We start from the raw sequence: 13,527 nt of genomic DNA, 5'->3' as shown, positions 1-13,527 counted from the left end.
TATTATAAATTGGAATCGAATTAAGTTACATCAAATCCTTAGTATAAGAGTTTAGCTAGACATAGTAATTAAATAAAACTCAGTAATACTTGAATCGATCTTCATAATCAGTAATAAACAATGAAAAGAAAAACAAGATTAAGAGTTTAGAGATAAAAACTAGGTAACAGCTATGTGGATGGCTTCCTTGAATCTTGGCACAATCTTGGATGCTTGAGACCATAGAGAGATAGAGAACTATGTAGAAAACTACTTAAATTCGAGATACCCATTAATGAAAGCTCCCCTCTTTATATAGAGCTCCTGAAGGCAAATCTGACTCCGTTTAGGAAATAGAATCCTTATTAAGTACAAAATCTTCTATAGGAGATCATGACTGTTTAGGCCTTGGATTTCTTCTTAGTTAGGACTCCTTTCTCTTCCAAAATAGGTCTAGATCTTGTTTAGTACATTAGGAAACTATCCGAGGCGGGCCCATGTGAGAAAAGGATTGATTTGCGTTTTTAGTTCACGCTAGTTCTGCCTTTGAAGCACGGGCGTGCTATTATGCACGGCTTGGGCGTGCTCAGGTCTGGAACTCTGGATGGTTGATCACGGGTCGTGCTATGCAAAGCACACCTTGATGAGTCTTTGTGGCACGGGCGTGTGCATTAGCACGGGTTAGGCGTGCTTGTCTCTGTCCTTCCAAGCTAGATTTCGTTGCCTAGCACGCCCTGAGTTTCTTTTGGGCACAGGCGTGCCTTATAGCACAGCTTGGGCGTGCTCACTCCTGACTCTCCCTTGATTTTCTTTAGTATTTAGCATGGGAGTGCCTTTTAGCACGGGCTGAGCGTGCTTGAGACTGAGTATTTTGCTTTGTAATGTTCTTTTCTGTGTCAAAACCCTGTAAATTTCTCTCAGATCAAGTGAGTTATGATTCAAGGAAGCTTTGAACAAAATTATACTAAAAATGAATTAAAAACAAATCAAAGTGATAAAATTTACTAAAATTCTAATTAAAAACTATACTAAAAATATTATAAAACTGACACCTATCAAAATTTCCCAAACTTAAACCATTGCTTGTCCTCAAGCAACAAAACTAAAATTAAGAAAATAATTTGACAAACTAGCTTACCATGGTTGGAGATAATTATTCATAAACGCATAAGATATCACAATCAGTAAATATGTGAATAAATCAATTATTTTCCATGCTACTCATATTTAAGCTAGAATTCAATTTTTTTTGAATAAAGCACGTTCATTGAATTAAATATAAGTTAAAGAGACTTTCAATACTAATAATTATTCAACTTACGATAAATAGGGTATGAATTATCCAAGGAAATTTTCAACCTTTCAAAATAAGATAATTGATAGTACAAATTCAGCATTCCCATATGCAAAATTAGTCATCCCTTCTCCACAATTGTAATGCATACGATTTTAAAAGATCAAAAGGTCTTTATTTTGGGTTGTAATGGGGTTTTCTGGGTATAAGTTTAGCTTAATCAAAGAAAAAGGATAAAAGGTAGACAAAGAGTACAAAAGAATGTATAATATCCAGACTTCCACTGTAATCAAAACTAAATTGTTTTAAGGGAGTTTCTGTTTGAAATTCTTCACTAGCTAGAGATATTTTGGCAAGGTCTTTCCATAATATTTTGCTAATTTCTTCTTTGCCTTTTGAATTCCCCAAACTTGAATCCTTTGATTGATTGCTTTTTCTATGGGGTGTTTTTCTTCTTATTTTTCTTACTTGGTATACTTGCTAGTGTCAATGAAATTTTCCTCCCTTTTGTTGCTATGTTTTAATGAAAGTCAAATCCTTCAATTATACATTATTGCACTCAGGGTAAGAATTGAAATTAGTTTAATGGCTTGGTTTAATAAGGGTGAACAAGAAAATTTTATGGTTTATAGGCTTCAAAATTGGTTGCCAAAGTCATATTTTGAACTTAGGTGGCCTAGGCTAAATTTGAAGTTCAACAAAGAATGCTTAAATCATTTCTTCTTAAATGTAAGCATTTAAAATTTTGCCTCAAAGGGACTTCTAATTTGTTCTAGGAATGCCAAGGTTTAAATAACTTTAGATTAAAACATGCCTATATATCATAAATTTCACAAAAATTAGTATTTATAATCTTAGAAACAAATAGTTAAATCAATGCATCATGTTAAGTCAAAAATTTCATGTTAAGTACACTAGGATAGAGAATCAACTAAATTCATCACATATTACTAAATCGTGACAACCTTCAAGCTTGCTTCTAATCATTCCAACCATGTTAAGTAAAAATAAAATTTTAGCTAAAATTTCCTTCCCCCAATTTAATCAAACACATTGTCCCCAATGTGTACAAAATAAACTGATTTCCCCAAACTTATTGCATCAACAGAAGAAAAGCATTCAGAGAGTGGAATAAACATTATCAAAATTGTATTGAAAAAAACAATAGAACTGGGTGCTGGAATATGTCATAGCTAAAAGACCAAAAGAAACATGAAGAGAAAAGAAACTAATAAAAGATATAATAGTCAAATAAAAGGAAAAATAAAAATTCAACACAAAACAATCAATGTATGAGAATAAAATCAAAATAAGAAAACAAATAAAAAGTCAAAATCCATCAAGGCTCCGGTGGTGGAGGTGGATGCGGCTGTAAAAGCTGGATAACAGTTTGAAGCTGGCCCTGCAGTGTATCCATCCGAGAATCGAGGCTCTTGTGCATAATCTCGATGGACTAGAAACGGTTTGCAATCATAGATTCCATCCCGTTAAGGCGTGTGTCAAATATGTCCATCCAAGACATCATCCTTGCAAGGACTTCGTCGTTGGACATGCTTGACGTACCTTGAACGGATGGACCAGCACTGGAAGTACCTGCACCAAAAGACGATCCAAAAGGAGGTGGATTACCTTCCTCCATGTCAGTACCACCTACAGCCTCGGCTCCCTCATCCTCAGAACTGTCCTCTCGAGCACCTACAACCCGATAAACATCTCCAACCTTCTCAATCAGTTTCATGTGGCTCATGACATCCAAATCTAATCTGGTACCCTTTCCCCCTCCAACACTATCATAGATTGGTCTGGTCGGGTTCCAGACTTGTAAATACATAGCAATGCGAGTTACAAAGCACCCCATCATGATAGCCCCTTTATCTGCTCTAGCCACCCGTGCCCATCTTTGGCAGAGCCAATACCCAACATTCAGTAAAACTCCATTCTCAATTGCCCATAAAAAATATAATTCATTCAAGCTTAAGACTCCATCACTCTCACTCCTTCCAAATATAGTGTTAGACAAGAATTTGTGGATGTATCTCAAGGAAGTTTTTTTAGTTTGGAGGCTCTGGAATACCTATGATTATAATTAACTTCATCTGTAAAATCTTGCCATGTATTACGTGCATAAAAATCCGTAGATAGTTGGATTTGAGCGTTTTCCATGGGGAATCAAAAAATATGGCTAACTTCATTCACAGATAATTCAAAATCTCTACCAAGAAGCCTAAAGCGAATTTTGCATGGGGGAGAGGTAGGCAAAAATCGAATGAAAGAGGAATAAGAACTCAAAAATTCTAAAGTTAAGGGTGCATAAACTAGATCCTTCATCTCTAAAAATTGGCCCCATCCTATACGCCTAAGTGGGTCTATCACAACATCTCGAAGACCCACTTGCGCTAAAGTAGTTTCATTAATGAATCTATTTGGTAAAATAGGGCGAAGGGATAGTTTATTGTACCTTTCTTGTTGCTCGAGTGAAGCGAACTCAAATGGAGGAGTAGGTGTTGAAGGAGGTGGAGGAGCAGTGGAGGATTGTGCGATTGGCCGTTTTCTAGCGGCAACTGAGGAAGCGGGTCTATTACGCTTGTATCTAGGAGGCATGATTGAGGAGGATGGTATGAAAATTGGGTGTGTATTGTGTTTGATTTGAGAGAAAAGGGAGAAAAAGAGAGAGAATTGGGAGAGGAGAAGTTGACGGCTAGGGCGTACGAGAGAGAAGTGAGGGCAGTTAAGGCGTGATCTTCAAATAGAGGCGCCATTTAATGCGCACGTCTGATCATGGCACAGGCATGCTTCTTGGCACGGCCAGACCGTGCGCGCTATTCTGGTCTTGAGGCGGTTTGGGCATGGGCGTGCCATTTAGCACGGCTAGGGCGTGCTTGCTTCTGTCCTGCAAGAGAAAAATGGAGCATACCTGGCACGGGCGTGCTGCTGGACACGGCCTGGACGTGCATTCCTCTGTCTCTCAAGTTGAAATTTTTCCTCGCAGATAGCACGGGCATGCTATCCGACATGCCTTGGGCGTGCTTGTCCCTGACTCTCAAAATTGTTTTCCTTCATTCATGAAGCACGGGCGTGCTGAGTCGCATGGGAAGGGCGTGCTCTCCTCTGCCTCTCAAGCAAACTCTGTCTTTTAATGCACACGGGCGTGTCCTGGAACATGGTCTGGGAGTGCTGAATTGTCATATCATGGCACGGGCGTGCCATGTAGCACGGCTAGGGCGTGCTGACCTGTGGATTTTAACTTGACCCTGAAAAAATTTTACTAAAACAAAAGAACAATTATGGCAAAAATTTGGGAAATTTTAAAACAGAAATAAAAGAAATAAAAATGGAAATAATAATTGGAAAAGTGGGTTATCTCCCACAAGCGCTTTTGTTTAACGTCGTTTAAGCTCGACGCACTCAACCTAGTTTAGGTCAAACGAGACTGATGGTATTCTTTATAGGATCAAAGTTGTCATGTTGATAAACTTTCAAACGTTGAGCATTAACCTTGAAACTTCTATTAGACTTACCATCCACTATTTCAATGGCTCCATGTGGAAAGATTTCTTTAATTGTGAATGGGCTAGACCATCTGGAACGCAGTTTACGAGGAAAGAGACAAAGTCTAGAGTTATAGAGTAATACCTGTTGGCCTACTTTTAGATTCCTCATGATAATATGCTTATCGTGCCATTGTTTGGTGCGATCCTTATATATTTTGGCACTCTCATAAGCATGCAAGCGCATTTCATCCATCATATTCAGTTAAAGCAAACGTTTTTTACCAACTTCCTTTGCATTGAAGTTAAGAAATTGTATTGCCCAAAACGCCTTATGCTCTAACTCAACAGGAAGATGACAAGCCTTACCATAAATCATGTGATACGGAGACATACCGATTGGTGTCTTGAACGCAGTTCTGTAAGCCCAAAGAGCATCGTCTAGCTTCTTGGACCAGTCCTTCCTTGATTGTCCAACAGTGGTTTCCAGGATCTTTTTGATTTCTCGGCTAGTTACCTCTACTTGTCCACTTGTTTGAGGATGATATGGACTGCCTACATGATGAGTAACACCATATTTTGCAAGAAGGGAATCTAAATACTTGTTGCAAAAGTGCTTACCTCCGTCCGTAATTATTGCCCTAGGAGTGCCATGACGTGTAAAAATATTCTTCTTGATAAAATTCATTACACTCTTAGCATCATTATTTGGAAGAGCAACAGCTTCTGCCCATTTTGACACATAGTCCACCGCCACTAGGATGTATTGGTTGGAGTATGATGGTGGAAAAGGTCCCATGAAGTCCAGTCCCCAAACGTCGAAGATTTCGACTTCAAGGATGCTATTCAAGGGCATCTCATGTCTCTTCGAAATGTTACCTAACCTTTGACAATGATCACAAAGACGAACATAGTTAAAAGCATCTTTAAATAGATTAGGCCAATACAACTTGCTTTCCAATATATGTGCTGCTGTCTTGTTTGCTCCAAAATGCCCTCCACATTCCATTGAATGGCAGAATTTAAGGACACTTTCCATTTCACTTTCCGGTATACACCGCCGGAATAGCTGATCACTACAGTATTTGAACAAAAAGGGCTCCTCCCAATAGTAGTATTTGATATCATGGAAGAACTTTTTCTTTTGTTGATAAGAAAAGTTGAGAGGAGGGATTTTGCAAACAAGATAGTTAACTATATCAGCATACCAGGGGGCTTGAGTATTTGCCATTAGCAAAAGTTGCTCATGGGGAAAGCTTTCATTGATTTGTAGCTTGGTTGTATCTTCTTCCCCCAATTCTAGCCTGGAAAGGTGGTCAGCCACAAGATTCTCGGTTCCCTTTTTGTCGCGAATCTCCAGATCAAATTCCTGTAATAAAATCACCCAACGAATTAGTCTCGGTTTTGCATCTTTCTTTTTTAGCAAATATTTGATGGTTGAGTGATCTGTGTAAACTATTGTTTTGGCTCCAATTAAATAGGCCCTGAATTTGTCAAAAGCAAAAACAATAGCTAACAATTCTTTTTCAGTAGTTGCATAATTTAATTGCGCATCATTCAATGTGCGACTAGCATAATAGATAACGTGCAACTTCTTTTCCTTTCTTTGCCCAAGAACTGCTCCAACAGCATGATCACTAGCATCACACATAAGCTCAAAGGGAAGAGTCCAATCTGGTGTAGTGATGATAGGTGCTGAGATCAACTCCTTCTTTAACCTGTTAAAAGCATCTAAACACTCTTTGTCAAAATTAAAAGGAACATCTTTAACTAATAAATTACAAAGAGGTTTTGTGATTTTCGAGAAGTCCTTGATAAACCTTCTGTAGAATCTTGTATGACCAAGAAAACTCCTTATTCCTTTCACTGAGTTAGGAGGAGGTAGTTTTTCAATTACCTCGATTTTGGCTTTGTCTACTTCAATTCCCTTTTGAGAGATCTTATGCCCTAAGATAATACCTTCATTAACCATAAAATGACATTTTTTCCAATTTAAAACAAGGTTAGTGTCTTCACATCGTTGCATTACTAAGGATAAGTTATGAAGACATGCATCGAAAGAAGAACCAAATACAAAAAAGTCATCCATGAATATTTCAATAAATTTCTCTACCATATCAGAAAATATGGACATCATGCATCTTTGGAAGGTTGCAGGGGCATTGCATAGTCCAAAAGGCATCTCCTATAGGCAAAAGTGCCATAAGGACAAGTGAAAGTAGTTTTCTCTTGATCCTCAGGAACAATAGGTATTTGAAAGTATCCTGAATAACCATCTAAGAACAATAAAAAGGATAACCTGCAAGTCTTTCAAGCATTTGATCAATAAAGGGTAAGGGAAAATGGTCCTTGCGTGTTGCTTTGTTCAATTTTCTATAATCTATGCATACATGCCAACCTGTGACTGTATTAGTGGGAATTAATTCATTGTTTTCATTAGAGATAACAGCCATACCTCCCTTCTTTGGAACAACTTGGACAGGACTCACCCAACTACTGTTGGAAATTGGATAAATGATACCGGCATCCAGGAGTTTTATGATTTCAGCCTTGACTACCTCCTTCATGTTTGGATTCAATCGCCTTTGATGCTCGATTGAAGGTTTGTAGTCTTCTTCCATCAGGATTTTATGCATACATATACTTGGGCTTATTCCTTGTAGATCTGAAATTGACCATCCTAGTGCCTTCTTATGCTTTCGAAGAACCTATAACAACCTTTTCTCATGATCAAGCGTTAAGTTAGAAGAAATAATAACAGGAAAAGAATGATTCTCACCTAAGAATGCATGTTTTAAATGAGGTGGGAGTTGTTTTAGTTCTTGCTTTGGAGGTTCACTTTCTTTCTCATTCATGATGCTTGATTCATTAATGTTATTTTTAATATGCAAAGTGTTTTCCACACATTCATCAACAACATCAATTCGAAAACAATCTCCATAGTCCATAGGAAGTTTACAAGATTTAAGAACATCAAAGACAATTTCTTCCTGTCCAACCCTTAGAGTTAACTTACCTTCATAAACATCAATTAATGCTCTTGCAGTTGCAAGAAAAGGCCTCCCAAGGATTAAAGATCCTTCCCTGTCTTCATCAATGTCAAGAATAACAAAATCAACAGGAAAGATGAATGTACCTACCTTTACAAGAATGTCTTCTACAATGCCTCTTGGATATTTGATTGATCGATCCGCTAATTGTGAAGACATCCTTGTTGGTTTGAGCTCTCCCATGCCTAGCATCTTAAAAACTTCATAAGACATAAGATTAATGCTAGCACCTAAATCTACCAAAGCCTTTTCAAAATCAAGATTACCAATATTGCAAGGAATAGAAAAACTTCCTGGATCTTTTAACTTTGGAGGCAGTTTGTTTTAGATAATTGCACTGCACTCCTCAGTTAACATTACCGTTCCTTGATCGTCGATTCTTCGTTTCTTGCTCAGGATTTCTTTTAGGAATTTTGCATAGCTAGGCATTTGAGCAAGAGCTTCAGCAAAAGGAATATTGATTTGAAGCTTTTTGAATACATCCAGAAACTTGAGGAAGCTCTTGTCGTCTTGTGCTTTCTTTAACCTTTGTGGAAAGGGAACAGGTGGAACATAGGGTTTTACCTTTTCTTGTTCTTCTAGGTCAATGATGGGCACCTTAGGTTGCTCTTCTACTTCCTTTTCTTTCTTTGGTGGTCTTCTAATTGTTTGCCACTTCTCAAGGTGATAGCCTGCACCTGTTCTTTAGGATTCTTTTTGGTATTGCTAAGTAACGTACCTTGAGGTCGAGATGTCATCATGTTTGCAAATTGCCCTAGCTGAATCTCCAAATTTCTTATCGCCGCCTGCTGGATTTTATGGTTTTCTTTGGTTTCGTTCATGAAATCCATGTGCGATTTAGAAAGGGCAGTGAGAAGGTCATCATGAGTTTTCTTCTCTTGAGGAATGAAACCTGGTGGTGTGTTCAACGCATTGTTAGGGTTCCCATAGGATAGATTAGGATGGTTCCTCAATCTATTATCATATGAGTTGGAGTAAGGGTAATTTTTCCTTCCTTGATTCATCACATAGTTTACTTGCTCTAAAGTTTGTGGATTTAAAGAGTCTATCACGCATTCTCCAATTCCATGTTGTCCATTGCACCTATCACAAACTTGCATAATAGAATTCACAGGATTAGTAGTTAACATGTCCAGTTTTCTTACCATGTTATCTACCTTTGCATTAAGGGCTGTAATGGCATCTATTTCATAGACTCCTGTAGTCCTCTTCCTCTCGGAATTGTTTTGGTAATGGCTGTTGCTTGCCATCTCTTCTATTAACTCATATGCTTCATCAATTCCCTTTTTCTCAAAAGATCCACCTGCAGCTGCATCTAACGTAATTTTAGTACTAGGAGATAATGCATTATAGAAAGTTTGTACCTGTAACCACTTAGGCAAATTGTGATGTGGGCACTTTCTCAACAAGTCCTTGAATCTTTTCCAAGCTTCATACAAGCTTTCTTGATCATGGTAGCTTTCTTGATCATGGTGAGCAAATGTCATTATCTCATTGCGCAGTTTTGTGGTTTTTGAGGATGGAAAGAATTTTGCTAAGAACTTTTGAGCTAATTCTTCCCATGTTGTGAAACTTCCAGCGGGGCATGATTGTAACCAGGATCGTGCTTTATCCCTAAGAGTGAAAGGGAAAAGTCTTAGTTTAATTGCATCTTCGGAAACACCATTCTGTTTGAAGGTATCGCAAATTTCCAGAAAATTTGTGATATGGGCATTAGGATCTTCACTAGGCAAACCCCCATATTGGATCGAGGTGGAAAGCATTTGGATAATTGCGGGTTTGATCTCAAAATTATTAGCTTCCACCCGAGGTCTTGTAATGCTCGAGGTTGTCCCATTAAGATTAGGTGTTGTGTAATCTCGCAAGGTGCGGACCGGATGTTGAAGTGGAGGTCCGTTTATGTTTTCGTTCTCGTTCTCCTTAACCATATATGCTTGTTGTTCGGGTTTTATTTCACGTGCTCTTCTTGCAGCGTTGTGCCTTCGACAAGTTCTTTCAATTTCTGGATCAAAGACTAAAGGTTCAGTCCTTTTTGATCTTCTTTGCATAAACACCTGAAATAATTCTTAAAGAAAAATTAAATAAAACAAAAGAATGTCTAAATTAACAATAGGGTAATTAGTACTGATATTGATAACGCCAATCCCTGGCAACGGCGCCAAAAACTTGACAGTGATTTTCACAAGTGTACGGAATCGCAACAAGTAATATAGAGTGAAAGAGTATCGTATCCACAGGGATTGTATATCAAGTACCAAAATTATATTAACCTATTATTATTTAAACGACAATAAGAGATATTGGTTATAGGAAAAGTAAATTCTAAAATAAAACAGAAAGAGATCAAGCAACAATAATTAGATGAAAAGTAATCAAGGATTTGAAACTACTAGGGATATTGATTTCACTTAATTCTATCCAATTTATTTTATTAGTTTGTTAATCAATTTTAATTGTTCAATTAGGAGAAATAACCTTAAAATCACTAACAAGCTCTCCCGATGTATTGTTAGTTATTCCAATCCAATCTAATTACTTATCTTCCAATAGCGCAATCAAACATAAATTAGATCATTAAGTTTTGTGATTGTTTTGTGAATTCATAACCTACGGTCATTAACTTATGAAAACCCCCCTTGAGTCAAACCATATAGCTTCTGCATCAAGTTATTATTCTCAAGTAATTTATTATCTTTTTCATATCAAAAACCCTTCTCATGATAGTGATTAATAAAATAGTTCAATCCAGGGAAAAAATTCTGCCTAGAAGCTTCAAACTCAATAATAAATTATAACAAGAACAATGAAAAGCAAATCTAATATTATAAATTGGAATCAAATTAAGTTACATCAAATCCCTAGTATAAGAGTTTAGCTAGACATAGTAATTAAATAAAACTCAGTAATACTTAAATCAATCTTCATAATCAGTAATAAACAATGAAAAGAAAAACAAGATTAAGAGTTTAGAGATAAAAACTAGATAACAGCTATGTGGATGGCTTTCTTGAATCTTGGCACAATCTTGGATGATTGAGACCGTAGAGAGATAGAGAACTACGTAGAAAACTACTTAAATTCGAGATACCCATTAATGAAAAGCTCCCCTCTTTATATAGAGCTCCTGAAGGCAAATCTGACTCCGTTTAGGAAATAGAATCCTTATTAAGTACAAAATCTTCTATAGGAGATCATGACTGTTTAGGCATTGGATTTCTTCTTAGTTAGGACTCCTTTCTCTTCCAAAATAGGTCTAGATCTTGTTTAGTACCTTTAGGAAACTATCTGAGGCGGGCCCATGTGAGAAAAGGATTGATTTGCGTTTTTAGTTCACGCCAGTTCTGCCTTTGAAGCACGGGCGTGCTATTATGCACAGCTTGGGCGTGCTCAAGTCTGGAACTCTGGATGGTTGAGCATGGGTCGTGCTATGCAAAGCACACCCTGATAAGTCTTTGTGGCACGAGCATGCGCATTAGCACGGGTTAGGCGTGCTTGTCTCTGTCCTTCCAAGCTAGATTTCGTCATGGGCGTGCTAGGCAAGCACGCCCTGAGTTTCTTCTAGGCACGGGCGTGCCATATAGCACGGCTTGGGCGTGCTCATTCCTGACTCTCCCTTGATTTTCTTTAGTATTTAGCACGGGAATGCCTTTTAGCACGGGCTGGGCGTGCTTGAGACTGAGTATTTTGCTTTGTAATGTTCTTTTCTATGCCAAAACCCTGTAAATTTCTCTCAGATCAAGTGGGTTATGATTCAAGGAAGCTTTGAACAAAATTATACTAAAAATGAATTAAAAACAAATCAAAGTGATAAAATTTACTAAAATGCTAATTAAAAACTATACTAAAAATATTATAAAACTGACACCTATCAGTTACAAAGAGATAAATGATTTATTAGATAAAGGATTGATTAGAAAATCTAAGTCTCATTAGAGCTGTTTAGCTTTCTATGTCCAGAATGCGGCAGAAATAGAAAGAGAAGCACATAGGTTAGTTATTAATTATAAACCTTTAAATAAAGTACTACAGTGGATTAGGTATCTTATACCAAATAAAAGAGATTTATTCAAAAGGTTACATAGTGCAAATATATTTTCTAAATTTGATATGAAATCAGGATTTTGACAAATACAAATACATGAATCTGATAGGTATAAGACTGATTTTAATGTTCCCTTTGGTCATTATGAGTGAAACATTATGTCATTTGGTTTGAAAAATGCCCCTTCTGAATTTCAAATATTATGAATGATATGTTTAACAATTATTATGAGTTTTCAATAGTTTACATCAATGACGTGCTTATTTTATTCAAATGATATTGATCAACACTTTTCTCATTTGAAAAAGTTTTATAATAAAGTTAAGCAAAATGGTTTAGTTGTTTCTTCTCCAAAAGTTAAATAATTTCAAACGAAAATAAGATTTATAGGACATGACATTTTTCAAGGTACTATTAAATCGATTGATAGATCAATTAATTTTACTGAAAAGTTTCCAGATGAAATTACTGACAAAAATCAATTACAAAGATTTTTGGGATGTCTGAACTATGTTACTGATTTCATGAAAGATATTTGAATCTTGTGTCAACTATTATTTAATAGGTTAAGAAAAAACTCTTCTCCCTGGTCTGAAAAACATACCCAATTAGTTAAAACCATAAAGTCTAAAGTTAAGAGACTTGTAGGCAGCCCTTGCCGCTACCAGTTGAATTCAAGAAGACACTACAAGATATAAATAGTTAAGTATTTCAGGAAGACGAAAATGAAAATGAAGCGACTTTAGCTACTCACCAGTAAAACTATTATATTTTCAAGGTTGCACCCATTAGTATGTGTTACATATAAAAAAATAGAAGAAAATGATTGATCTTTCAATTTTAATACACTATTAAATATAAAATTCTTTAGAAGAGACCATGCCAACAATGAATGTGATGTGCTATATTCTCTCAAGTCAAAACGAGATAAAAGCACCAAGTTAGGCAAAATTGTATAGACATTTAATACCCACTTCTCAAGTAAAATAAAAAACATCAGTAAATTAGTATTGCAAACTTTCTTGACTAGTTTCTGATTCGAGGTATTGTGCTATAACAAAGATTTTATTTCACAATCCCATTATGCAAAATCATAAACAAAATAGATGAAATGAATTGGATATTTCAAATCGGGTTGGGTACTCGTCGAGTTGGGTTAAATTGCGTTGTACAGAATTCCTACTTATTTTAGTTGCTTTTGACTTTTCTTTTTGATGAAAAAATTTTAGCCCTTTATGATTTTAGTTGTTTGTGATTTCAGTGCTCTTTTGTTTTGTTCTTTGATTTAATTTTATTTGCACCAAAATGCTCTACATGATTAAATAACTTAATCTAATTTTTGAAAAAAATAATAAAATTAGTAACTAGAATAGAATTGGAAAGTAAACTTTAATAATTTATTATATGAATAGTAATTTTAATAATTAGGTTTTTTTTTGGGATTATTTATGCAGAGTATTGGAGCTTATTTGTGTTTCCTAGATTAATTCAATAGCGTACTTAACTTTATACTAGGTGCTTTTACAAATTTAGAATATATTTGCTTCATATCAATTTTGTTGTTATATTATAAATTCTTGCTATTTTATGTATTTTTTGAGTTGGTAATTGCGTCGTCTTTTGGAATGATATATATTTGTTATTTGGGGTTAAATGCATTATGTAATTTTTGTC

The 13,527-nt window shown here is 36.1% G+C and overlaps 1 pseudogene; it reads left to right on the top strand.

Annotated features, from left to right (window-relative positions):
• Positions 1 to 9,191: 9,191 nt before the first annotated feature.
• LOC149496131 (small nucleolar RNA R71) lies at positions 9,192 to 9,316 on the top strand (annotated as a pseudogene).
• The last annotated feature ends 4,211 nt before the right edge of the window (positions 9,317 to 13,527 follow it).

Source organism: Jatropha curcas, chromosome 5, assembly GCF_041381405.1.
Source record: "Jatropha curcas cultivar XTBG-Jc1 chromosome 5, XTBG_Jcur_1.0, whole genome shotgun sequence".
NCBI lineage: Eukaryota > Viridiplantae > Streptophyta > Magnoliopsida > Malpighiales > Euphorbiaceae > Jatropha > Jatropha curcas.
Note: the sequence above shows the minus strand (reverse complement) of the source record. Positions and strands in the feature narration are given on the sequence as shown.